Source organism: Pinus tabuliformis, chromosome 3_2 (assembly GCF_031772625.1).
Source record: "Pinus tabuliformis cultivar Carrire ecotype Pingquan chromosome 3_2, CPIR1, whole genome shotgun sequence".
NCBI lineage: Eukaryota > Viridiplantae > Streptophyta > Pinopsida > Pinales > Pinaceae > Pinus > Pinus tabuliformis.
The window spans coordinates 1,101,123,527-1,101,148,026 of NC_142302.1; positions in this window are offsets into that span (position 1 = coordinate 1,101,123,527).

The following is a 24,500-nucleotide window of genomic DNA, read 5'->3' on the forward strand; positions in this document are numbered from 1 at the left end:
CAACATACCTCTCATACATTTCTCACAATTTTCTTGGAAGACAACATATAACATATTGTATTATATTTATGTTAATAAGTATGATTTTTTATATTAATTCTTTAATTAAAATTTTAATATTATAATAAAAAATAAAAAGGGTTAGCATATTCTCAGTATGCTCAAGAGATACTTCACCGTGTGGATACCATAACAAATCAGGAAACTTCTGAAAAGTATGCCAAGTTTAATTGAAGTAAATTACATGATTAGAGATAACTTCACAATGGTATTGCATAAGATTTAAAATATTAAATAATAGGGTTTCTCTACATGGTTGTCAATGATTAAAATAACTGTTAAAAAACTTATCAAATTGTTTTTCAAATTTTATTAACCCATGTACGCTAACCGTGGCTGCCCCAATTTTATTAATTTACTACACAATGAGAAACTTTGGGATCGTTCTTAGGTGAACACGATGATGTGATAATGGAAAACTTATAGGATTATGCCTCCCACTGGTTTGAGGCTTCTTATTGCTACAACCTGAAAAAAATGATTTATGATGGATGGCATGCTAAAAAGAGTGCAAAGTAGATGTAGAACAATGCCAAGTTTAAATCTAGAATGGCATACATTAACATACCTTGTGTCACTCAAGCAATTGTAGGCTAAGTAGTAGCGACTCCAAGTTGTAGTTCAACCAACTCCAAGATGTAGTTCGACCAACACGAAGTAGTGACCCCGTCACTCCAACTGACGATGATGCCACAAGGCTCAAGCTCGTTGCTCAAGAATCCTAAGCTGGGCGATGGACAATGGTCTGAGTTCTAAGTTTCTCTCCAACCGGCAGACAGTGGTCTCCAGTGGTCAAATGAGGAGAGGGGTGAGTTAAAAGTGGGCGTCGATCGACTTAAAAGTTAAAACTAAAACCTAAAAGTTCAAAAATACGATTTTTTTACCTAGCCGTATAAAAACTATATGTGTTCCCGTCCAAGGATCTGTTTCTGGTGATCATTTTGCATGATTCGTTTACAGAAATCCAAATACGGATCACGATTTTATCGGATCCGTGTCCAGATTTCCGAAAATGGATCCAAAACGGCTAAATTCGAAAAACACATTATTCATTTCCGTCAAATTCGAAATGACTCAGATATGTTTTAATGTCGTTTCTATACCGATCATACTCCGATTCATATCAGATTCGGCGAATGTCGTTTCCATTGCGTTTCTCGTAACCTAGCTATATACATGAAATTGAAAATTAACCAATAAAGTGATTTAAAATTTAAATAATTTTTTATATTTAATGCCATCTTAAATTTATCATATAAATTAATAAAAAAATAAATATATAATCATTAATCCACACTACATCAGATAAACATAATTAAGCCAATGGGCGTCCCCCCTATTGGAATTCTTCTCATCCTGCCCACTTAATCAACTAATGAAATTTTATAACTTGCTTGCATATCTAAGTCAAGTTATTAGACCGTGTTTAAAATTAATTTTTCCCAAATTATAATTAAAAATTTACCACGCTTGTTATTCATGACCACTTATTCATGACCAAAAATAAAACTCTTACTAGTATGGCTCTTCACATTGTGAAACGCATAGCTCCATTAACCATTTGTAGTACGAAATTTTTGTAACGCTCTCGATGGCCCACCCACCTGTTCAACCATCATTGATATGCATAGAAATGCATGGAAGTGAAGGAGAATGCATGCACTTGTGTGTTTCTTGGTCATCAAGAAGCCATTGGTTAAGCCTACAAACAATGCTCATTTGTTCTAGGTAATTAAGGTACCATCCAGCCAGCTGGACACAGGTTTCAAATACAAGCGTACAAACATAGATAATTAGAGTTTCTCAGTTTACAGTCTAATAGTTTGTATTCATTGTTGTATATTCTTATGTTGTGAATCTTTATCATATATATTGCTTCTTGTAAAGTAGACTTGTTGAAGATTAATTTTAGATTAATGTTGAAGGATGAGCTAGTTAGACATTGTTAATTTGTCGACATCATCTACTTGTCATGGCCACAAATGAAATGCAACACATGGGAAGATAAATAGGGGTTTTTCTTGTGTACGTTTCATTTTTTCTTACAAAACACTGTTTTCTATTGTTACATTTTTATTTTTAATATTACAGGAACTATTGCATCGAATTAATACACTCAAATATTAGTTTAATTGATCAACAATTGGTGAATTGTGTTCAAAATTTTCTTTTGTGTTTATCTTTGTTTTTTCATGTTTCATTTGAAAGAACATTGAAGTGGTCTTGAATGGCATCAATCAAATATGATCTGGAGAAATGCTTTAAATTTTGTAGCTTATTTTTAAAATCTGGAGCAATGCCCTAAATTTTAAGTCAATGTTATGAGTATTTGCAATTTTAAACCAATGTTATGACTATTAGCTGAAATTATTTTGTTTGAAGCGAAGTTGCTACAATCTTTTTGATGCATGAGCATCTAGCTAAGTGCATCATGACCGGGTGTTGGTATGAGCCAAGGAGGACAAGTTCAATATCTTTTAGTTTCATTTACATTTACTAAATAAAACAATGTCTAGAAACTATTTTTTATTATTATTAGTTAAGGAATATTAGGAACAGTATGGTTAGGGTAGTGCCATAGCAGTTACATTGTTTTGTCATTTTCTTAGTCCATTTTATAGATGTCTGTTTATAAACAAAAATATAATATTGTAAATCCTACAACACAAGAAAACCTAATGAAGGACTACTGGAACTTTGCCTAGTAACCTCACAAAGATAACTAAACTAAAAGGAATTGACAACAGTAGCACAGAGCCATTGCTCGAAACAGTTACACAGACCACACCTGGGAACAAACCCTCACCTGCATAATGAGTCCACAGGGTACTGTCAATCGAATGTATGCCGAAATATAGCCAAGAAGCAACAACAGAAAAAAATAGAACTGAAAGCATAGATGGGAAAGTCGTTTACCTAAAGAGCATTTGCATTGGAGGAGTGAAACTCCACTGAGCCACAGTCATCGATGAAACCCTACAGACCAAGGGGCGAACGTTGTTAGTGCCGAGGAAAAGCGAAGAGGGTAAGCAATATCATGGAGGAACAGCTTACCTTGTCAGGACCATGAAGCTGAGGAGGCCACCGTGACCGTGACCTGTAGAACACAGAACAGGCATCCATCAACCATAAGCTAACAACCAGAAAGACTATAACGGAATGAAAACAGTGGAACAAGGGAAAGTATAGTAACCAAGCAGATGGAAACAACAGTAACCCTCTCATACAGATGAGGAAAACCTCCACACCGTGCCCAAGTAACCAGGCGACGAAGTCACAAGAACAAGCGAAGATATCACGCCAACAGACAACAGAATCCATAGCTAGGTGCATGCAGAACCCTGCTGCCAAACTCCACACAGTCGCAGCACAAACCCTCACTGCAAGTCTAAACCCTCGGCGCAGCGAAAACGCAAATGGAAAATGAACGAATGACCAAGAACCAAGGGTTTTGGCAACAACCAAGAGTGGGAAAACAGTAACCGAGGCAGGTACAGCCAGCAAGCCATCATTGAATTCTGACATAAATGCCATCCAAAAAATATCCAGAACAATCCTTTGATTAACACCTAATCAAATTTGTTAATCCCTAATTATTTGTTAACCATACAACTGTTGGATTATCATTGTTAACATAATAAAATATAAGTTACAGGTTGGTCCCATCATAGTGGTATCAGAGCAGGATTTAGAGTTTTCCTGAGAGATGGAAGTTGGAAGACGAGGACATGGAAGAGGTGCTCGGAGAGCAGCAGATGAAGGATTGCAGGAGGAAATCAAGATCCTTACTACCCGTTTGGAGGCAGTTGAAGTAGGAAGGAGAAGGGATCCAAAGGTGGGAGATGACAGGGAAGAAGAAGCCATAGTGACAACAGATGGATCGAATGAAGAAGGGCGAGAAATGAGATTGTTCAGGTCGGTCCTATTGGCAAGTAGCAAGCCGAAACCAAAAATTCCAAACTATGATGGCAGCTTGTCCATAGAAGTTTTGTTGGACTCGATCAGCAAACTAGACAAAGATTTTGAGTGTGAAGAGGTTAGTGAGGACCAGAGAGTTAAGTTTGTTGCAACAAAGCTAAAGGGACACGCAACCCTGGGGTGGGACAGTGTCTAGGTGGACAGAAGAAGTATGAACAAGTTGCCAATAAAGAAATGGCCAAGGATGGTGGCCAAGTTGAAAGGAAGATTTCTGCCCAAAGACTACGAGATTGCACTGCATCGGAAAGTACAGAACTTGAAACAGAAAGGGATGACAATAAGAGAGTATACCAAAGAATTCTACCAGGTAAATTTAAGAGCTGGATATAAAAGGACACCCAGGAGAAAACAACAAGGTATGTAAATGGTTTGAGATTGGAAATATTAGATGAAATTAGCATTCTTTCCCCGAAAAATATAGAAGAGGCATACCAAAGTGCCATGAAGGCAGAGGAGAAGATTACCAGAAAACAAAATGCTAGGAGAGGACGGGGAACCGGCAGAGGAAGAGGATAGTCGTATGGCAAAGGGTGAACTGCCAGCAATAGTGAAGAAGGTAGCGATTCTGAAAATTCTAGGACAATAGAAAAAGGTGACAGCACTAGAGGTGGCAGGCCATATTAGCGAGGAAGAGGAAATGGCTGAGGCAGAGGAGCTAACTATCAGTGCTACAAGTGCCACAACTCGGGGCACAGATCATTTGAGTGTCCTAAAGTGGAACAAGCTGGATAGAGAGATGCATATGTCGCACAACCAGAGAAAGCAGAGGCACCCCCCAAGGAAGCAAAAAATGTGCCAGAAATAGGGGAAGCCTTTGTTTTGAACAAAGTGTTGTTGAAACCAGCCAAAGAAACAGCTAAACAAACTTGAAGGAAAGCATTGTTCTAGACAGTTTGTAAGTCACATGGAAAATGCTGCAAGCTGATTATCGATAGTGGGAGCACGGATAATCTAGTTACCACGGAGATGGTAGAGAATTCAGGTTTGAAGCAGCTGAAGCACCCTACAACTTACAAGGTATCGTGGTTGTAGAAAGGCCATTAGTTGTTGGCGGACGAACAATGTGAAGTTGAGTTCCATATTGGTAGATATAAGGATAAGGTAATTTGTGATATTATGCCAATGGATGTATGTCATATACTGCTAGGAAGGCCATGGCAGTATGATAAGAAGGTAGTACATGATGTGAAGACAAATTGTTATAAGTTTTTCAAAGATGGGATCAAACACACACTTGTGCCCATCAAGGAAGAGGAGACAACGGAAATAAGCGGGACAAGAGTGTTACTAATGGGTGGAAAACAGTTTTTGAAGCACATTGAAGATAGTGAAGTGAACTATGATGTTGTGAGAAGAGCAAAGACGGTGTTGTTACACATAGAGGTGTCAGATTTGCCTACGGAAATTCAACAAAAGTTGTAGGAATTCAACAATATAGTAGTGGATGACTTACCAGATAAATTGCCTCCCAAGAGAAGTATAAGTCATCATATTGACTTTATACCTGGATCAAGTCTACCGAATAATGTAGCGTATCGGATGAGCCCCAAAGACAATGAGGAGATCAGAAAAAAGGTGCATCAATTGCTAGATAAAGGACTGATAAGGGAGATTTTGAGCCCCTGTGTAGTTCCAACAATTCTCGCTCCCAAGAAAGGAGGAGAATTGCGAATGTGCACGGATTTGAGGGCCATCAATAAAATCACCATCAGGTACAGATTTCCACTGCCACGGATGGACGACATGATGGACTGCTTGAGAAAGGTAGCATACTTCTCGAAGATTGCATTAAGGAGTGGGTATCATCAGATTCGAATCAGGTAAGGGGATGAGTGGAAGACAACCTTCAAGATCAATGAAGGATTGTATGAGTGGTTGGTAATGCCATTCAGACTAAGTAATGCACCTAGTACTTTTTTGCGACTGACGAACGAAATGATGAATGCATTCATTGGAAAGTCTGTAATAGTGTACCTGGATGATATATTAATTTTCACCAAGACAAGGGCTGAACTCTTTCAACATGTTCGAAGTGTGCTGGAAAAATTATAGCAAAATAAGGTGCTGATAAATCTAAAAAGTGCACTTTTCTACAAACGAATTGCTTTATCTGGGTTTTGTGATTGCAGAAAACGATTTGAAGATGGACATAGAGAAGATTGTAGTAATTGTCAACTGGCCATCCCCAAAAAGTCTGTTTGAGGTACGTAATTTTCGTGGGCTGGCAAGTTTTTATCGTAAATTCATAAGGAATTTCAGTGAAATCTACGCACCTATGTTGGACACTATAAAGAAAGCAAGTCAGCCTTTTCATTGGACCAAGGCAACACAAAGGAGTTTTCAACTACTGAATAAGAAGATCACAGAAAGACTGATCCTGAGATTGCCAGATTTTAAAAAGCTTTTTCAGGTTCGTTGTGATGCAAGCGGTACGGCCATTGGAGCTGTACTTAGCCAAGAAGACAAACCTGTTGCGTTTTTCAATGAGAAGTTGAATGAAAGCGGGCAGAAATATTCATCCTACAATAAGATATTCTATGTTGGCATCCAAGCATTGAAGCATTAGAGACACTATTTGCTGCGGAATGATTTTGTTTTATTTTTAGATAATTCTGCACTGCAATATGTGATGCAACAGCATAAGCTGAATCACAAGCATGCCAAGTGGGTTGAATATTTGCAGAGTTTCACCTTTGTGTTGAAACACATTAGCGGGCAGGCCAACATGGTGGTGGATGCATTGAGCAGAAGAGACTTACTCTTGCAGAAGAGTACGATACAAGTGCTGGGCTTTGAGCATTTGAAAGACTTGTATCAGACCGACACGGAGTTCAAAGAGACTTATGATACCTGTCAGAATCCTTTACTAAGAAATAATAGTCCGTGGTTGGACTATAATTTGCAGGAGAAGCTATTGTTTAGAGGGGAATAGTTATGCATTCCCAATTGTTCAATGAGAGAGAATATCATTCGGGAGAAGCACAGTGTAGGTTTTTCTGGACATTTTGACATAGACAAAATATTAGAGTAGCTCAACCATTTTTATTATTAGCCAAGAATGTGAAGGGATGTGCAGAGATTTGTGACTAGATGTAAAGTGTGTTAGTTGGCAAAAGGACACAGTCAAAATACGGGACTCTACACGCCACTGCCCATTCAATGTAGACTGTGGGACTCAATCAGCTTGGACTTCATCTTGGGTCTACCAAGGACACAACGGGGTTATGATTTGATGATGGTAGTGGTAGATTAGTTTTCAAAGATGGCACATTTCATCCCTTGCAAAAGAACCAATGATGCCACTCACGTAGCCCACTTGTTCTTTACAGAGATCGTCAGGCTACATGGTCTACCTAAGTCCATTCTCTCTGACAGGGATGTGAAGTTTACAGGGCACTTCTGGTGCACCTTGTGGAAGAAGATGGACATGCAATTAAGTTTCAACTTTGCTTATCACCCACAGATCGACGAGTAAACAGAGGTGGTGAACAGGAGCTTGGGGAACCTGCTACGAAGTTTGATTGGGGAAAACTCATGAATGTGAGATCGAGTACTTGCCTAGGTGGAGTTCGCTTACAATGACTCACCCAATCATAGCATGAGTTATAGTCCATTTTAGATCTTACATGGCATGCATCCTCGCAGAGTTCATGAGTTACGAGATCTAGGATATCAGGAAATACGGAGTGCAAATGGGGAAGATTTCACCAAAGCGATGAATGATCTCCACGAGTAGGTGAAAATAAAGTTGCGGGACAACAGTAAAAAAATATAAGCAGTGGGCAGATTTGAAACAAAGAGAGGTGCAGTTTAATGAGGGGGATGAAGTCCTCGTGCATTTGTGCAAGGAGCATTTTCCTAGAGGTGCCTATAACAAACTAAAGTACAAAAAGATAGGCCCTTGCAAAGTTCTCCGGAAATTTTCAGCAAATGCTTATGAATTATAGCTGCCACCAGGAATAGGCATCTCACCCATTTTCAATGTGGTAGACCCGTTTCCATACACTGCTGGTCCAGAGGAAGATAGTACAGCATGGCCTACATGGGACACACAGGAAGGGAGTGAGACTTGGATGAGACAAATGCCTTACGCTCAGCCCCTCAAGATCGAGAGGATCCTCAACACTCAGGTGGCCAAGTGAACTTGGCAGAAAGAATATCTGCAATATCTAGTCAAGTGGAAGAATCTTCCTATTGAGGAAAGTTCGCAGCTTAACACTAGACAAATAAAGCAAGTGGGTTATTCTCGTCATGTACGGGAGTCATGAATTTTTCTTACCCCGGGAGCCTGATGCAGGAGCATCTAGCTAAGGGCAGCATGACAGTGTGTTGGTCTCAGCTAAGGAGGACAGGTTCAATGTCTTTTAGTTTCATTTACATTTACTAAATAAAATAGTGTCTAGAAACTAGTTTTTATTATTATTAGTTAAGGAATGTTAGGAACAGTACAGTTAGGATAGTTTCATAGCAGTTACATTCTTTTGTCAATTTCTTAGTCCATTTTACAGCTGTCTGTTCATAAACAAAAATATAATATTATAAATCCTACAACACAAGAAAACCCGATGAAGGAGTACTGGAACTTTGCCCAGTAACCTGACAGAGATAACTAAACTAAAAGGAATTGACAATAGTAGTAGAGAACGAGCCTACTGGAGCCATTGCTCGAAACAGTTACACAGACCATGCCTGAGAACAAACCCTCACCTGTACAATGAGTTCAAGGGGTATTGTCAGTTGAATGTATGCCAAAATATAACCAAGATGCAACAACAGAAAAAAATAGAACCGAAAGCACATATGGGAAAGTTGTTTACCTCAAGAGCATTTGCATTGGAGGAGTGAAACCCCACTGAGCCACAGTCATCGATGAAACCCTACAGACCAAGGGGCGAACGTTGTTAGTGTCGGGGAAAAGCGAAGAGGGTAAGCAATATCATGGAGGTACAACTTACATTGTCAGGACTGCGAAGTTGAGGAGGCCACCGTGACTGTGACCTGTAGAACACAGAACATGCATCCATCAACCATAAGTTAACAACTAGAAAGACTATAATGGAATGAAAATAGTGGAGCAGGGGAAAGTATTGTAACCAAGTAGACAGAAACAACAGTAACCCTCTCATACAGACGAGGAAAACCTCCACACCGTGCCCAAGTAACTAGGTGACGAAGTCACAAGAAAAAGCGAAGATATCACAGCAACAGACAGCAGAATCCATAGCTAGGTGCATGCAAAACCCTACTGCCAAATGCCACACAGTCGCAGCGCAAACACTCACTGCAAGTCTAAACCCTCAGCGCAAGGAAAACACAAATGGAAAATGAACGAATGAACAAGAACCAAGGGTTTTGGCAACAATCAAGAGTGGGAAAACAGTAACCGAGGTAGGTATAGATAGCAATACATCATTGAATTCCGACATAAATGCCATCCAACAAATATCCAGAACAGTCCTTTGATTAGCGCCTAATCAAATGTGTTAATCCCCAATTATTTGTTAACCATACAGTTGTTGATTAAAGTGTTGGATTATCATTGTTAACATAATAAAATATAATTTATGGGATGGTCCCATCACTTTGATTGAGTTGAAAAAGTAAATAAAAATTATAAAGGGATGGTATTCTATTAAAGTTTTAAGTGTTTAAGAGCGTTAGTAATTCAACATTTTTATTCCAATGTCATTAATTTTATAATATTAACTTTCACATTTTATTATGAAGTTTCAAGAATTTTACCCATTAGGTTTACACCAATAAGTCATGCTTTCAATGTTTCATTGATGTGTAAATAGTGTTTTTTTGTGTGCATGGAAAAACATTTTTATTGAAAATTTCCTTTTCTTCTTACAAATCATTGTTTGCTATTGCTACATTTAGATTTTTCATATTACTAGGATTAATGCATGGGATTAATACACTCAACAATTATTTTAATTGATCAATGATGGGTGAATTGTGTTCATGACTTTATTTTGTGTTTGTCTTTGTTTTGAAATGTATAATTTGAAAGAACAGCGAAAGGTTACATCAACCAAATCTGACCTGGAGCAATCCCATAAATTTTGTGGCTCATTTTTAAAATTTGAAGCAATGCCATAAATTTTAAGTCAATCTTATGAGTATTTGCAGAAATTGTTTTCTTTAAAGGGAACCTTTTGTAGCATTTCATTTAGTTGAAAATGTAAATACAATTTATAAAGCGGTGATATTCAATTTAATTTTTGGTGTTTTTTAACAACCTTAGCAATTCAAAAAAAAAATTTCTAGTGTAATTAATTTTCTAATATTAACTTTCACATTTTATTATCAAGTTTCAAGCATTTCAGGCATCAGGTTTAGACTAATGGGTCATTCTTTCAGTGTAAATATTAAGCCCATAGATTTTTAATCAACTGCAATTATCTTTTGGTCCTTTCTATTATGGAAAAAATTTAAATCTCTTTTCCTTCACACTTTACCCATTTCTATTATGGTTTTCATTTATCCAACAATGGTACTCTATTCAAGAATAATTTGGTTTAGCATTATTAACGGAAGTTAAATATATAAGTGGGCTCTATCAATTTTATATCTCATCTCACTTTTATTTTTCATCAAAAAGAAAAAAGATATATATATATATATAATGTGGAACAGAGTAAATAGATGTTTTGATTTTCTTTTATCTTTTTATTACAAGTTCATGGTAGTAAGATCTTGAATTTATTTTTATTTTAAACAATTTTAAACATGTTTCAAACTTTTGAATTATCCAAATTATATAAATTAATTATACTAAAAAATGCAATACATGCTTCTTTTACCACTTGGTCAGTAATTGAAGAAATTACATAACACTAAGTATATGATGACAAATGTGTTTTTCGCATCAAAGACCTTATATAGATAGATAGATAGATAAATAAATAAAAGAAGTGTGAACATTGTATAATATAAAGTTTTTAGATATAACATTTTTAGCTTAAAATTTGTAATATAATGTTTTTTAGATTTCTATTTATAATAGAAGTATAATATAACACCATGTTTAAAGCTTTGGATTTTTAAGCTCACTTTAAGCTCAGTTGATATATAATAAATACAAATGTTTATACGTTATTAATATAATATAAAAGTTTATTAAAGAAAACTCATACGAAATAATATCTTCATGCTAGTTATCATCATTTCCCAGCTCAAAAGCTTGGTGTTCTCAACACCTTACTGACTATAGATTTAATAGATTCTGATGACAACCATCTCAATGAAGAGAAAGCACATCTCCTAAGTGTTTTATTTAATAATGGGTATAGTAGACACCAATGTACTAAGGCTTTCCTCAGAGATGAAAACAATCCCAAGACTAAGAAAGATACCACGGATCGATTTTCTACTATTCATCTTCCTTTTATCCAAGGGACCACTGACAAGATTGCGAGGATCCTAAGGAAGAACAAGGTGCCTTCAACATTTAGTCCTTTAAATACCATTCGGAGCTCCCTTATATCTGTAAAAGGCCCAGTGGACCCAAAGAATATGAAGGGTGTTTACGTTATCCCATGCTCTTGTGGGACTCCCTACATTGGTGAGACTAGTTGCTCAAATAATAAAAGGATTCGTGAGCATGCTGCTGACATCAAGCATGGCATGACCTACTTCTCTGCTTTGGCTAAGCATGTAGATAAATCTAGGCATCACATTTGTTAGAGATCCATTTGGGCACATCAATCCCATCATCCAGATCAGTGTTTTAGGGCTCATCCAACCCTAATTTAGTTGCTACATGCCCTACACAAGTTACCCCTTTGAATGCCTCCTTCCCAGACAATTTCATGACTTGAAGGCATCCATAAATGGCCTCTAGAGGGACCAATGGATTGATGCAAGAGCATTCAACCCAAGAGAAAATCATTGTAATAAAGTAGACATATGGAGTCATGCATTTTTAGAAAGTTGGATTCCTAAGTGATGAATAAATGTAATATTAGGCTTTGAGTGCATAGAATAGGAATAAGTTAGATGTGTGAGATATCTTGTAAATGATCTCGAATAAAAGGGACATGAGTCGGAAATAATGACAAAAGATTCTAAAGTGAATTAGGACTCTTTAAACATTCCATGATTCGAGTAACTAAGGAGAGCTTTTAGGAATTAATTGAAGTAGAAGTGGGCAAAAGATTTAGGAGTCAGTGTAAGAGTCAACATAGAAGTCAACATAAGAGTTAGCATAAAAGTTAGCATATCAAGCAAGGAAAAAGTTGGAGTAACCAAAGAAAAAGTTTGAGCCAGAATAATAGAACAAGAAGAAGAACAACAAATTGAAGAACTAGTCGACAACAACAACCTGAAGCAAAGAGAAAGAGAAAGAAGTAAGAAGCAGAATATGGACCAGTCCAAAGATGTACTTGAGACAAAGATTGAAGAGATGTGGCAACTGATGATGAAGCAACCCAAATGGAGGAAAATGGTAATAACAGGAAGCATGATCAATCATAGTTTGAACCTGATTGACAAGAAGAAGAAGATGCAGTAGAAGTGCAGCAGCAACAAAGGAACAAGAAATTTGGGTAGTTACAACACAAAGTATGGGATCCAAGAAGACAAAGGTCAGAAAACACATGATTAGGAGATCATGAATATTTTCTACTTTGGGAGTTTGATGTAGGAGCATTCAACCGAAGAGAAAATCATTGTAATTAAGTAGACATAGGGGGTCATGCATTTTTAGGAAGTTGCATTCCTAAGTGATGAACAAATGTAATATTAGGCTTTTGAGTGGATAGAATAGGAATATATTAGATGTGTGAGATATCTTGTAAATACTCTCGAATAAGAGGGACATGAGTGGGCAATAATGACAAAAGAGTATAAAGTCAATTATGAATCTTTAAGCATTCCATGATTTGACGAACTAAGGAGAGCTTTTAGGAATTAATTGAAGTAGAAGTGGATAGAGGATTTAGGAGTCAGTTCAATAGATCTAGTAGTTGAACCAGGATGAGTTCAACAGAACTCACTGGCATATATGTAAGCCTATGGGCAGAGTCTCAGGAGAGGCCATTGATAGCATAAGATCAGGCCTGTGTGAAACAGATAAGTCTTGAATGTAATCTTTGTTTTTACATATATATACATAGTTTTATTCCTGACTATGTCAAAGTGTGTGAGTCGAGTGTTTTATGATTGATTATGGTGTGAACTCGTAGGTTCTGTAATAGGTTGCAAATAAAGTTCTATAAAATGCAAAGGGAGAGTAGTGTGATTCAAATGAATCGTAAAAGGATATTAGAATCCAATTGAGGAGGCATAGTGAAACTCTGGATAGAGAGAGCAAACTGATATTTCGCAGAAGAGTCAAGCTTAGAGGAGTTGAGCAGCAGAACCAAAAGTATAAGTTCTGGAGAAAACCCCTAAAACCATATAGAAACACTGAAAATAGCGTAAATTATAAGGAAAAGGGATGAATGAAGAAACCAGGAATCAATACATAGAAACTATTGGATCTTATAGATCAACGGTCCAAATCATATCACGAAGACAGAGGGATTAATATCACATCGGTGAACCCTAATGAAGAAAGATGGGTTTATATACATAAGTGGATTTCGGGCAAGGTGAAGATCGTAAGTGGTATTTCTCTCATTGACCCGATTCCATACAAATCATGACACGTAGTAGCGGAGGAGAGAGAAAAAAAGCCTTATCAGATAGGTATTCCCCGTCCTCGTCGTCTACCTGAACTAAATAACAACCGTCAGATTTGAAGGAGGAAGATCGATGACAGAGGTTGCTTTTTCTGTTTTATTAATTGGGTAATGGATCCTGGACCATCGGATCAAGAGTTCATATTGATGGTCTAGAAGTAATCACTAATTGCATATAGGAGCGTCAAGGGACAGTGCGATGGAACGCTGATAAGCCGATCAGTGATAAGCCGATGACTTTTGGATCGGTGAATGAAATGGATAGGAAAGATCGAATCGAAGATCAAAGTTCGGGAGGAATAAGTGTTGAAAGGGGAACGAAAGATATAGACCCAATGGAGTTTATAGTGGTGGGTCTATAGGATTTGAAATCTGGTTATGTGTGTTGGAGTAGGTTTTCCCTATTATTCCTTTGTATTGCGATTAATGTATGGTCTTAGGATTTCTAAAGGAAATCTCGATAGTTATAAGTGTTTCGATAAGTGTAATGTAGCCTGTGAAAGCACTGATACCCAATTGTTATAAAGGTGTAGCGTCGGGGAACATGTAGAGATCATATGAAAGGCAAAAAGGTATGTTTTATGCGTATTTTCCTTTGTAAAAGGGTTTTATAAGGAATAGTGTCGAATAAAGGTTTTTGTGGGTTAAAGACATATATAACCAATGTTTAAAGAGGAAGGTTATATATGCAGCCTAAAAGCTTAGAGAAGGATTAATGAGAGGGTTTTAATTCCCGATAGAAGGATTTAGAAGGATGACTTTAATAGAGTCATAAACAAAGGCTTGAGGGATGTTTAAAAGTCCCGATAGGATGTTTTTGGCGGGGTAATTGAATTCTGATACAAAGGAACTATGAATAAAAGGGCCTTAACCATGTATGGTTGAAGATTTTACTACTTTGGGAGTCAAATACGTGGGACAGAAGTATTTATGCATTGTTATGCAAGTTGTGGGTATGTGCGGTGGTAACCCTGCATCACGTAGGTAGTCCCATGTAAGGGTGCATTGCAGAGCAGTTAAGTCCATGCCAGGGTGCTCTATAGAGCACTTAGGCTTCCTTTCACCTATGTTGGGTGAGTTTGAACAAAATTCACATAGGCTTTGGGGAATATTCTTATCTTTTGGAGTGATCTAGAAGGTTCCCTCACTTATCAACTCTTATGATCTCGAAAATGGATGAGGAATGAGTTAAGATGCATCCTATCCTCTCATCCCTTCGCCCATGGAACTAATTCTAAGTATGGAAGGCCATTCAATGCCACCATATATGACAAAACCTCCTTCATCTCCCTATAAATTGACCACTCATCTAAGTGACCAGGGACTAGGCTATGTTGAATTATAAGGAGATAATGTTGCTATGAGAATTGGCTTTGAAGAAAGTATTGTAATGCTACAAGTTTGTCATGCTTTTGATGTGATGTGGATGGGATCCAAGCTATAGGAATGACTTTGAATCAGACATAATGGTTGTAATTCCTTCTTCTATTCAATAAAGTATTTGAACCTTTCTCCCATATGTTGTATTTTCTTACGATGCTTATATGTGTGAAATGTATCTGATTCCATTTACTTGTATTCAATAGATCTTTTGCTTTGATCAGTCCTTTGTCTTTTGTTGGTGTCTACAGGTACTTCTCAAGCATGTTAAGTATGGGAAGGAGCGACATGATCGATACAAAGGAGACAAGAGGAAAGCGGAACTACAAGTAGGTCTTCTCATCTTATTTGTCTTATCTATTGCTTATAGGAATAGGCTAAAGTGCTTTAAACTCTTGTTCTAGATATGGGTACTTATCTAGGGAAGATGTTGTTTCCTAGTAGCTTATCCACCTCCTAAGACATACTTGTAGACCCTACTTGTGTTCATTGACTGTATTTCAGCTCTTCTGCATTGAAAATTTTGTCAAAATTGTGTCAAATTGCCTTTTGAAATGGTTCACTGTCACCAGCGCAAGCTTGTGAGAGAAACAGTGTGCTGGAGACCACCCTTGGCTTAGGGACAATGTTGTGAAGTGCATTGTCTCCAATTTAGGGCTGCACTGATCCTCCTAGGGTCAGTTTCCCACCTTTGGAATGAGTTTTTGCCAACTTTTCTCTGTTTGTTTGCTTGCTGATTGATCAATGGATGTCATGGCTCAGAGAAGAAATTTTTATCTCCTTGTCTAGCGCTACTTTGACTTGATTGATTAATTTTCTTTGTCATTATTGGTCTATAGTCAAAGTTAGAATATAATTGATTGATCTTTGTTCGAAAGAAAGTGTCGTAAAGTCTTCTTTTCCTTCGAAACAAAACTGTCGTAAAAGTATTTGTACTTATCAAAGATTGATTGATTGTATGTGTATAGTTTTCCTTTTATTCATGTTTACATTAAGGAAATCGAAAAGAAATACATGCATGTTGCATTGAAAACGTTTGTGTGTGCTCATAGGAATAGTGTAGGGAAATTGCACTAGATTGTGCTCTTTGCTCTTGGATCGAAAGAAATCTGATTGCTCTATCCCTAGTAGCTAGCATTTTCATCATTAAATTGAATGGAAAGAATGCTTATCATGATAGTTGCATTCCTATGAATTTCAAGATAAATCACGTGGTGAACTTGAAAGGCAAATTCCTAAGCAAGATCAACTTAAAAGTAACATCATTTTACCTAATGGAGCATTGTCGTTAATGAAAAACATTTAATGGTTCTAGGTTAGAGACATGGTCCAGTGTCGTAAAACAAAGCAATTGTCACTAACTTGTTTGCAATATATCCCGAGTGTGATACCTCATTCAACGTACGTGAGTATATCGTAGCTCGTCCACATACGTTTGGGTATATAGGGCAGTGTTATAGTACGTAAAGTATATGGGATTTCTCTCACTATGTGGTTTTTCATTAGATAATGCTTATATGGATTGGGCCTTCACGTACCTCTGGGTATATATGAGAGGACAAAACTAGCTTGTTATCCATCCTTAGGTAACCGAGACGACCAACTTGTACACTGCGATACACCGAACACAGCATTCGGGGAGATTTCCTGCCCATACTTCTTGGTTCGCCAGGAGGTATTCTGGAGTTCACAGTTGCTTGTTAAATATTTTTCCTAGCTTACCCCTTTTTGTTTATTTCTTTTTTGATAACAAAATTTATCAGCAATCATGGAGGAACATCAACCCTTACCTTGTCATTTGCGGAGAATAGCGAGTAAACCGCCTTTGTCGCCCAAAGCTACACCTGTTCGATCAAAGGTGTCTCGTTAACTGAGTCAAGTACATCAAGAACTCCTAGTTCTTCATCTGAATTACCTAAATCATCTATTTTCGTAAGTACTGAGACTCAAGTTACTCCAACTATTTATTGAACATCCGTTTCTGAAGAAGAATTTTCACAATTACCTGAGGAAATTAGCACTAATCTTAGTGAAACAATAACCAAAGTTGTTCAACAACAAGTGGATCCTCAACTTGAAGTGGCTCAACAAGAAATCACTTCTGAACTTGAATCAGTTCAACTAGAAGTTAATCCAGAACCTATCACAGTTCAAACAGAAGTTACAATTGAACCTAAAGTTGTTTAGGAACATCTTTCTGAAGTTGTTGTTCTTTTACTTGAACATCTGGAATTTGAATTTGAACATTCAAAAGTTGATACTTTACCAGAATATGATCAACCAGTTACCCGTCAGATATCCATAGCTACTGAAACTTCCACTTTATCAACACCAAAAGTCTTTTATGGATCAGATGGTGAAGTTCTTCCACTTGGTCTAATTTCTATCGAGGAAGAATTGGAAGAAGATTCTACATCTAGAACCCCATTCCACATCAGAACTGGGCTTTATCTTTACCCTCATATTCCTCATTTTACTGCTCTGTTTGATCCTACTTCTTTTCAAGTACCCGCCAATTCTTTAGGACAACTTTTGGGTTAGTTAACTATGGTTGAACAATCGTCAACATCCCAGACTATATCATCTGATGCAGCTACGACAGAATATTTTGTCATGACCTCTTCAATGTTTTCTACCACACCTAACTCACACCTATATGGTGAATCATCCATCCCGGTTGGTTACCAATCTTTATCAGGAACCCACTCCAGGGTTGCTTCTACACGATGGTCATCACCCATGTCCTCTGTTAGCTACCTATACCAATAGGTTTCATATTTCATGATTGGCTATGAAAAGGTCGAAATATGCTCTGCTTTGATGATTCAAAGATCACATATTTCCAAGAGAATCCAATCTGTGCTTATAGCTTGGTATGGACTCAAATTTTGATGGATGGTCCAACAGTCTAATCTGGATCATGTCATGTTTTAAATTTTCAGTTGTAGAATAGAGAAAGGAGTCTGTCCAAACTGTTTAATCTTGGCAGACAAGTAGTTTAGGTAGAGAAAAAAGGCTCCCAACAGCTTAATCTGGGACCTTGGAAGAAATAAGGGTAGAAGTAGATAGAAAAACAAAAGAAAAAGCCAAAAGAAAAGAAAAGGCAAGTAAGGGTCTGCAAGTCCAAGTGCACCCTCCAAGAAGAAATAAAAAATGCTAGGCAATAGATGGGTAGGCAGTTGGGGTTGCAGAAAGGTCATTTTTTATAAGTTGCATGTGTGCTAACTTTGTTTACCAAAGCAAAATCAATGAATTGAGGAGGTGTCATTCTTCATCAAGTTACAGCAAGCAAGAAGCATGTCTAACCTCCCTTCTTCCCCTTTCCATTTCATTACTAACACTCCCTAATCAGCTGAGATTCATGGAAGAGATTATGGTTTCATGATGGTTCTTAATCTTTTTAGAAGCCACATTTCTTGTCTAAAATTCTTTTCATTTTGATCTATTCCCTAAACTAAGTAAGTTTCAAATAAACTTAGTGACTCCCCCCCCATTCACATTTCTCCCCATATTAACTCTAACTCTACTATGTAAATCCCCTATGTTACCTTTCCCCTAATATTATTAACACCATGGTGTATAAACCCCAAATTTTGTATAAATATCCCTCCCCTTGGCATTATAGCCAATAAATCCTCTGTCAGGAATCAAATTGGCATCTGGTCACTTTGATGAACCTAAGCCTCACCCCTCTCCCTTCTTTGAAGTCATTCCACCCATTAAGCCTTTGATTGTAAAGAAAAAAAAAAAAAAAAAAAACCTTGTAAAAACCCCTTCTACCCATAACCCCTTTGAAATTATGAAAAAACCCAAAAACCCACCTTTTACCGCTTTTCCAAAGTTTCAGCGCATATATTTGATTTTCCAAAATACATTAAAAACCTTACAAAACCCATATCCTAATGTTTTCCGCCGGGCGCAGCTTTCAAAAACAAATAATAAATTAAACCCGCCCCCCTCCGTATTGTTCGATCACATCGCCCTTCCGTCAACCGTCGGATCGGACCCATGTGATCCGACGGCTCTCATTGATATCGGAGCAACCCACATGCCTGACAGTTAGCGCCCGAGAGAATGACGAAGGGTTACGTCAGTCCTCGGCCACGCGTCACCCTCTCGAGTCTCTCGGAGCGGCCTCTGACAAAACCGGGGCCGTATCGTAAGCGGTCCGAGAAAAACCGTAACCACTATTGCAATTACTGCCCGGTTTGTTGGTCCCACGTCAGAGCCACGTCGCCGCCACCCCGCCATCGCATCAGTACTTTTGTCCGCCCCTGTGCCAGCGTGTCTGCCACCGCATCATCCCCGTGGACCAATAGCAGCTCGCCACCTCACCCGATGACGTCATGCTGACGTCATCCGAGCTTGACCCCACCCTATGACGTCATGCTGACGTCATCCGAGAAAAGGCGCCAAATTGCCAAAAGGTCCATATTTTGGCCAAAAATCACGTTTTGCATACTTTTTCGCTCATTCGCTATTGTTTCCGCTGCATGGTCTTTTACGTCCAAAACTGCGCCACCCCGCTGGAATCGACCTGGAGACCTCCAGAGCACCAATTCTGCCCACATTTACGACCACTGCTCGCTGTTTGCCAGTTATTTCTCATCATTTATCCTCCATATGCCTAAATTTTCTGTAAATTACTCAGAAGGCTCAAAGGACACTAAAACTCATCATTTTACCGGCAAATTCCCTCTGCAAAGCCTCTATTTCCAACTGCAAGCTCGAAAACCACCAGCTGAGCCTTGATTTCCCGAGTTCTTATCAAAAACTGTAAACTGCTCACGCAATCGTGAGACAGTTGGTCAATCCATTAAAAACCTGCCACAAAAGACAGAGTGAGACCAGACATTGGTCTTATTCGTAATTCAAACAGTATTTCAATTGCTGTATGCTCATTTCACCCTCTGGTCCCTGAAATTCACACTTTCATTGCAAGTAATCACCTCTATGTTGTTCTGCTTACTCCAACCAGCTCACCTGCAAGTCAGAAGCTTAATAGGCCATGGAAACTCCAATTGCATTGAACATCAAGCCTCTCAATACCCCTCATAGGGAGTTAGAATGGAAAGCTCTGGGAGATATGGATTATCAAATGTTGGACTGGTTTCCATTAGGCTCTAAATACAATATTCAGATGCTAAATGAGTTGAAAGCCCAACACCTTAGTGGAGCTGATATCCTAGGGATTTGGGACTCAAACTTGCCCATCTACAACCTCCCCCAGGTAAATCCTATGCCTGAATTGATCCACAGATGCCAGGAGTGCTATGATCCATGCCAAAGAGTTGTTCTCAGCCCCACAGGCTCAATTCTGTTCCATATCACCCCAGAGAGCATAAATGAGATGCTGCATTTCCACACTGCAAAACCATTGACCCCCCTCTACATGCAGAACTTGATAAAGAAGGGGACTAAGTTGTCAAATGACCAGATCATCAAAATCAACCAGCTGTTTGTACATCCAGGCTCTGAAGCCATCAGAACTCCTCCTATTGGATATGCATACTTAAATGAATTGGGCAGAATGCTAGTGGATTTGATCAGCTATGTCCTAGGGTTCAGGGGAGTGGAGGATGTGGATGATATTATAATGGCAATGCTGTCTATATTCTCTCCTGGAAAGCCTCCAGCTGTACATTATGACTATGCCACATATATTGCAGATAGGATCCATGACCAGCTGATGAATCTGCAAAGGGAAAGACTGTTCAGATACACTTCCTACATTTACCATCTATTCTTGTTTTATCAACCAGGCAGCTTCCTCATTCCCCTGAAACAAGTTAATGCCCAGGGGAATCCAAGGTCAGTTGTGTTTTGGACCTCTGTTTTTCATTGCACCTCTATGTCACCATACACATACTGTGAGTTCATAGACTTGTTCATTCATCCAGCTATGACATTATTGTATGGTGTTCCTCCTCCAAGGTTAACTGATGACATGAGGAGAATTCTCCATCTAAACAAAACCTACAGCATTGGTAATTGGTACTTTTACCAAGACCACACAGTCATCAGAGTATATGGCTGTGAGTTGAAGCCTTATAGGCTGCCAAGGTATGTCCCTATGAGACTTTTTGCCCTGGAATATTTCAGGCAATTTGGGAATGCCGACTACCTCCACTTCCAAAGTAAGAACAAGAAGGCGCAGTTGAAGGTAAGGAGCCAGCTGGGCCCTTTCCTATATAACAAAAAAGAGGAGGGATGGAAAGAGGAAAATAGTATCCTAGAGGCCCTCAAACTGCAAACCAGTTTTGAGTGGATACCCTATGACCCCAATCATTTTGTTTCCCTCAGGAGGATAAGATACAAATTGGGTACCTATTCACATGTGAGGCAGCCTGAGATTGAGCAGTATGCCAATGCATTGAGGTGGGAAGAGGGCACCCTAGAAGAGGAAATCACTAGTGAAGAGCTGCTAGAAAGAGAGGCTAGAAATATTCAAAAAGAAGCTGACTTAGAAACTTGTGGACAGGTCCCCCTCTCTTATCAAAGACAACTTGGAGCAGTTGCCTCATCCTCAACAACACATCAGCGAGCTGCCATGAGTACTCCACAGACAACCAACAAAAGCAAAGAAAAGCAGGTGGAACAGCCACCTCCTATGACAGAAGAGCAAATGGAAACCCTAGTGCAGCAACAAGAAGAGATGGAGCAGCAGGGAGAAGTGCAGCAGCAAGAAGAATAGCAACAACAGGAAGAACAAAGGCAGGAACAGCCTGTCCAGCAAGAGCAAACAGTGGAAGCCCCTAAATCCACTGAACAAACTGTGCCTCCAAGGCAAGAAACTTCAGCTGAGGCATCAATCCTCCAAACTCCACAAAAGGAGGATACAAGCAGGAAAAGGGACAGGGAGACTCCCCTTACAACATCAGCAACTCATGGGGAGAAAAGACAGAGAATCAATCCCTTCTCAGAGGAAGAAATGCCAATAGGACAGTCTTTTGGTATGGTCCCACCCAGCAGGGAAGCATCAGCAAGTTCCTTTCAACAGGAACAAGATAGAGCAATGGGAGGAGAAGTGAGTTCCTCAAATCAGCAAAGAGAAGGTGGACCCAGCATTAAACAACAGTTCATCGACATTAAGAGGAGAAATGAGCCCATCAAGATACAGCTGTATAACCATCTGTTAAACATGGCTCCCACCAATCAACAAAGACTCATGTCTGCATATGATGTGCAGGAAGGCAAAATGATCATGAGTCATTTTATGCCAACAGCAGTGCAGCCCCAATCTGCCTCTGACTACTTGAGGACTAACCTGGAAGTCCTTGCCAAGGATATCCACCCAATGGACAAGATAGAACTGCATAAGCAAACGGGTGAGATGGTCTATGCTTCCTTGGCAGACCAAACATTGGATAACTACAGGCTACAAAATAGCCTTAACAATACAGCCTCTCAACTTGAGTTGGAAAGGGCATCATCACAGGCTAAGGACAACAGAATTAGGTCCTTAGAAGATATAATTGTTGAAATTGGGCATGATCCCAAAGATATCAAGGGCATACAAGAGATATTAAAACTGAGGGATGCAGACATGGCAGCCTTGAGGAGAAAGATCAAACTCCCAGCCACAATTCACCCTCAAACAGATGATGTTGCCCAGCAAAGACATGATCAAGAGGCCACAACCTTGTTGATATCTCTGTACAAGCAGCTAATCCAAACTCAGGAAAAGCTGGGAGAATCGGAGGCTGCAAAAGCAGCACTACAGGCAGCCTTGAAACAAAGAGAAGAAGGGCAAACCTCCAAGCCTCCTCCTGAAGTAATCAACCTTGAGGAAACTGCTCCAACTACTGCTCCTCCTCCTCAGCAAACAGAACCTACAGCACCAACTACATCGACAGCTGCACCAACAACAGAGCAGACTCATAGTCTGGATATGCAGAAGCTTCAAAATGAAATTCAAGTCCTGGAAGCTCAAATGTTAGAGCTTAATCAAGCCAAAGAATCTTTGGCTAAAGTAAATGAAAGATATGACAAGAGCAAACAGAATGTGGCTGAGAAGGAAAGAGAGATAAAAGCTCTCAAAAAGAGAATAACTGAGCTTGAGAAAGAGCTCACACTAGATAAGGTGACAGCAGAGCTCAAAACAGTCCTGTGGGCCAATATTGGCCAGTCAATTACTGATCAATGGCAATTCATTGAGACCATAGATGAACAGTCAGTGCTCATTACAAAGGCAAATAGGGAAATACACAGAGCAAGAGCAAGCCTTGGCAACATGCCTGATGCTGCCAATAGAATGATCAACATATTGAATAACAGGACAAGCTCTCAACTGGCCACCATGGGAATTGCTCACAGGACTGAGACAATCTCAATGGTTAAAAGGGTCCTGACATTAAGAAACCTGGTTGGAACATTAGAAAGGAGAACCCAAGACATGCAGACCGAAATCAACAAGTTCATGGACAGGTTTCAGGTATTGCAAAACAGAGGCCTCCCCAGCCTACTAAGCAGTGTGGGAAGACTGCTTACCCATGAAAACTATGCTAAAAGGGTCAATGCCTTTGCTGCAAGTCAAATTGCAGCACAACCCAGCACTTCAGCAGAATCAGGGCCAGCATCAGGGCAGACTCTATATAATAGGGTGGAAAACCTGTTTTTCATTATGAACGAGATCAATCATCTGTTCGATGTGCCTCCAAATTTCTATAAATATACAGAAGCAGATGAAACCATAGAGGCAATTGTCAAGCACCAATTGCCCACACAGGAAGTCTGGAATAAATTGACACAGATAATATTATCAAGCCAGAACCTGTAATGTTATGTTTTGTCCAATTTATAAGTGATCATACACAGGGAAAATTTTGGTAGATAAGCATACAGAGGAAAGATGAAAGGCTGAGCCAACTCAGCAGGGCTATTCGGTCACCACAGCAGCAAGCACAGTCACAGGTGGCAGGGCCGAGAAAATACAGCGCAGCAAACGTAAAGGCACATTTTCCAGCATTAAAGCAAAGCGTTCCAACCGACTCAGTGACCTCCAAAGGTCAAAATATCCTCTGACAGACTTAAAGAGCAGTTATGTTGCATTCAAAGCTGCAATAACTTCTTTTCTACTTTTCTGTACGAAGTAATGAAGATATTTTCTCTCTCAGATGACTCAATGCCTGAGATATTTTGTATAAACATTTCTATAAAGTCCCCTTCGCATGAGTTTGCAAGGGTTGTTGTTGATTTCATTTCTATACTTCTGTTGCTGTATAACTCTCAGAGAAATAATACAAAAGGTGGATGGAATTTCCAAAGCTCTGTGTTCCTTGATGCACTGTGGTGGCTGGCTGATTGTTACAGGATTCCTGCATGTTTCATAGCACAATAAGTCTTCTTTTAACCTCTGTGTTATATGTTTTCTAGTCTTTCATGTTCTTTCAT